The sequence below is a fragment of the Dasypus novemcinctus genome, chromosome 18 (genome assembly GCF_030445035.2).
Source record: "Dasypus novemcinctus isolate mDasNov1 chromosome 18, mDasNov1.1.hap2, whole genome shotgun sequence".
Classification (NCBI taxonomy): Eukaryota; Metazoa; Chordata; class Mammalia; order Cingulata; family Dasypodidae; genus Dasypus; species Dasypus novemcinctus.
Window position 1 is genome coordinate 33405319 of NC_080690.1, and position 4176 is coordinate 33409494.

Below are 4176 nucleotides of genomic sequence, written 5' to 3' on the forward strand. Positions count from 1 at the left end.
TGGAGCCCTTCCTTCGTGGCAGGGATGGACAGAGGGGTGCAGCCACGTCAGCCTGTGCCTGGCACTGAGCCAGCACTAGGACTGTGACATGATCTCTGAATGAATGAATGAGCACGGGGGCTGTGTTGTGGCCTGGAATCCAGCTTCTGGTCCGGGGCACATCTAATCCGGAGGTGACTTGAGTTCAGAAGGACCCTTGGGCTCTGGCATCCGATGGCCTGGATTCAAGTTTCCACTCTGTGCCTTTCTGGTTCTGCGACCTCAGGGGAGTTACTTGCCCCTTTGAGCCTTAATTTCTGCATCTGTAAGTTAAATGTCTCTTAGAGGCGCCATGAGAATTAAACGGAGGTGATCCTGGAACTCAGTAAAGGTTGGTTATTGTAAAAATACCTGACAGTCTGCCCTGGAGAGGAGGGATTTGCTAGCTTGGTTCTACCCCAGGCGGCTGATCGGAGTTTACCCAGAGGTAGGTTACAACACAATAAAATAAATCCTTTTATCTTTCCTCCCAGCCCTGCTCTAGATAGTGAAATCACAGATAATTTTCATTTTATTTTTTTATTTAATTTCTAAGCCTTCTATACCCAGCAGATTCAGTAGTAAATCTAGTGGAAATACTTATTAAAAAACACAGGCGCATACTTCCAAAAATAAAAAAAGGAGGTACTAGGGAATGAGCCTGGGACCTTGTACATGCAAAGCAGGCACGCAATCACCGAGTTGCACTGCTCAGACGATACGTCCTTGCATCTTTTAAGTTTGGGGTGCTCTTCCGGGCCCCTGCCCTTCTGGCCAGGTGCTTCAAGTGAATGACCAGCCCCAGGGCCCGCCCCCTGCGGAAGGAGGTGCTGTCAGCCTTGCTCCAGCAGGGGAAGGGAGCGCGTGCCCCGTGTTGGGGAGGCTGGCACTCCACGCAGGGGCCTGGCACTAAAGAGGGGTTATATTCAATGGATAAAGCGCCCACACCACCCCAGGTGCTTAGCGCACGTGGTCTCCCTGACTCAACCCTGTGACGCAGGAGCTGCCATCGGCATCCCTGCACTAAATGCCTTTTCCAGGGAGGCCCGGCCGTGAGGGACCCCTGAGACCACAGTTCCGGGAATCAGCAGGTGCCATGAGCCCTGGGGGCCGAGAGGAGGGAAGAGGCAGCCCCAGGGGCCCAGCAGGGGCTAATGGGGCGCCCTGAGACCTTGCCCTGTGGAGCCTACAGGACGCTCAGGGAGTGTGGATGGTTTGCTGCCATGACAACGAGGCCCCCGGCCCCTTCCTGGCGCCCAGGAGGAAGGAGGGAGGGGGGTGCCGCAGCCAGCAGCCATGGTGGACCCCCCTGGTGGGTCTTCCCTCAGAAGCCAGCGGAAGAGGGGGCTGCAGGAAGAGGACCGTTTCCTGCCAGGGGTCTTTCTGTTCTCTGTTCCAAACAGAAAGAAGCTGCAAGTGCTGCCCTTTGACCCCCGTGAGCCCGGAGCCAGGCGCTCCCTGACAGCTGCCTTGAGAGCTACCTCTGGACCCGGCTGGACCTGCCATTCCCAGACACAGAGCAGACCCCAGCCGGCGCGTCCCGGCTCCCCCAGACTCTCTGGCACCTGAGGCGAGATAGCAGGCAGCCGGGGCTCATTACAGGCCCTCTCTCCCAGGGCAGGGAATGTCAGTGAGGAGAGGGCCTGTCGGGAGGGGTCCCGCTCCCACCCCCATTGCACAAGGGAAACCCGAGGCCCCGGAGGGGTCCCAGGCGCGGGCTTGGTGATCCTTTGGGCCTGGGGTGCACCCCTTCCCCATCCCTCCCCAGCTCCCCTTTACCTACAGCAAAAGCCACACAGTGTCCTGGAGGTAGCACCTGCCAACAGAAACATTAGCTTTGGCTTGGCGCTTTGAAAAAATGCAATGCCTTGCTAATGTTAGTAATTGGAAGTTTCCCTCTAAAATTGTGGGTGTCCTTCTCTTGGAAAGTCAGCACGTCTGACCAGGCTGAGCTCACACGCTCACTTGGCCCCAGTTGGCGAGGCTGAGAGGTGGCTGCTTTCCGGGAGAGGGTAGGGGACACAGGCACCCTGGTGGGCCGCAGTCCCCACCACCCCCTGCAGCCTGACCCAGGCCCATCTGGCTCATTTATATTGTTGTCCAGCATTTGTGTTTGTCCTTTGAGCAGGTGAGGGACCGACTGAGAGTGGAGGCCCTGACCCAGAGTCACCTGGAGGTGAAGTCAGGCCAAGGACACACGTCACTCCTGGCGGGGTCCTTGTCACCACAGGGGTAACTGGGGTTAGCATTGAGGGAGCCACGCTGTGTCTTCACAGGCATCATCTCGCTGGTTGGCCCCAGCTACCCCCGGAGGCAGGCACTCCCACCGCCGACCCACACAGCAGGTCCAGAGGCTCAGAGGGAGCGAGCCACTATCCCAAGGTCACACCGCTGGGTGGTGGCTCAGCTGGGGCTCAGCTGGGGCAGGCACAGCCCACACTCATCATGCCGCGCATCCCCCCCGCCCCCCCTCAAAGCAAGGCCCTGTGGGGTCCAGCCCCCGTCCTCCTCTGCAGGCCCCTCTCCCATCCCACACCTCAACATACCTGCCAACTCCAGCCATGCTGAGGCCCCCTTCCTGCCACCCAGAACTGCCCCTCTCCCAGCCAAGTCCCAGCCAGCCTCAAAGCTCAGCCTACTTAACTTAGAGGGTCAGGGGGTTGTTTACTTGTTTGCGTCCCCATCCCCCACCAGAAAAGAGGGAGGGAGGGAGATGGCTGGATGGAAGGAGGAAGGATGGAAGGATGGGATGGTAAAAGGCTGAAGATGGGTCCTTCCCCCCGCCCCTCCCGTTGCAGTAGCTGCCAGACCGGCCCTAGACCAGTCGGCTGAGCCGAGCCTCCCCCCTGCGCCAGGCGCAGCAATGCCGGGGCCCCTCCTCCCAGCCCCTGCTCAGGGGGAGGGAGAACTGGCTGGGCCGGACACTATCCCCCCAGCCGCTTTGCCCCCTGCAGCATGAGGGCTGCCCCGCTCCTCTGAAGCCGTGGGCTCCCCTCCCTGTCCCCCGAAGGTGGTTTTGCCCATTCTGACTCCACCAGGCAGCCCCTCGGCTTTCCTGCCTCGAAGTCCATGCCCACTTCCGAGCCGCCCACATTCCAGTCCTCCAGACAAACCTGATTTCTGGCCCCAGCCGGGTTTCCGACTGGCTGTGTGTCATTTGGCAAGCTCCTGCCCCACTCTGGGCTTTCAGTTTTCTATCTAAAACAGAAACAATCGCGGCAAATGAGTGCCCAAACCCACGCCAAATAACATCACTTTGACTATTAATATTCTTTCTGGCTTACCCTGTTGCTGGGTCTCTTCCCAAGACCGCAACGCCCTGTCTGCCTGGGGGCCCACCCCTTCTAGGGCAGTGGGTGGGGGTGGGAGGCAGAAGTGGTGCCCAGGAACCAGCTGCATTCGGCTCTCAGCCCCCATCTGCTCCCCTTGCCCCACTCCTCTGCCTACTGCTAATTGCAGGGTTGTAAGGTGCCAGATGCCTCCTAGGACCCAGGCAAGTACCTCCCGGTAGAGCAAGGGCTCCCTGGAAAGCCTCCCCATCCTCCTCTGGTCCCACAGACCCAGCTGGTCAGTGGGCAGGAAAGGGGTCCTCTATGGTGCCCAGACTCCCTCCTGGGGAGGGGTCTGGAGAGGTACTAGCATGAAGCCTCCCTCCATGGCATCCACATTTTCCAGGTTTCCCCCAACCTTGGGTCTACCCATGCTCAAGAACGTCCTGGCCTCTTCTTCCTGCACTCAAGAACTGTCGATGGCTCCCCAGTGCTGGACAAATAAAGTCCCACTCCCACATCCTGGCACATGGGGCACCATGGGCTCTGGCCCTTAAGCACATTCCCCCTGGACACAACCAAGTGTTCCTCCAGGATGAAGTCCAGAGACCCTTGCTGTGGTCTCCCTCCTCCACTGGTTTCCCAGCACTGTCTCTGCACCTGCCTGGTGGCTGGAGCTCAGACTAGGTGATAATTTCAGGAGGTGCCGCCTCTGCCTCCTGCTGCACTTCAAGCTCTCAGAGGGCAGGACCCCCGCTGTGGGAATCTGAATCTCCCCAGGAAAGGAGGGGAAGTATCCTTAGAGGGGTTCCTGCTCCCCTCCATCATGTCATTTAATTTTAATCTTCATAGCAAGCCAGGACGTGGTGAGTGGCGAGATCAGAAAACC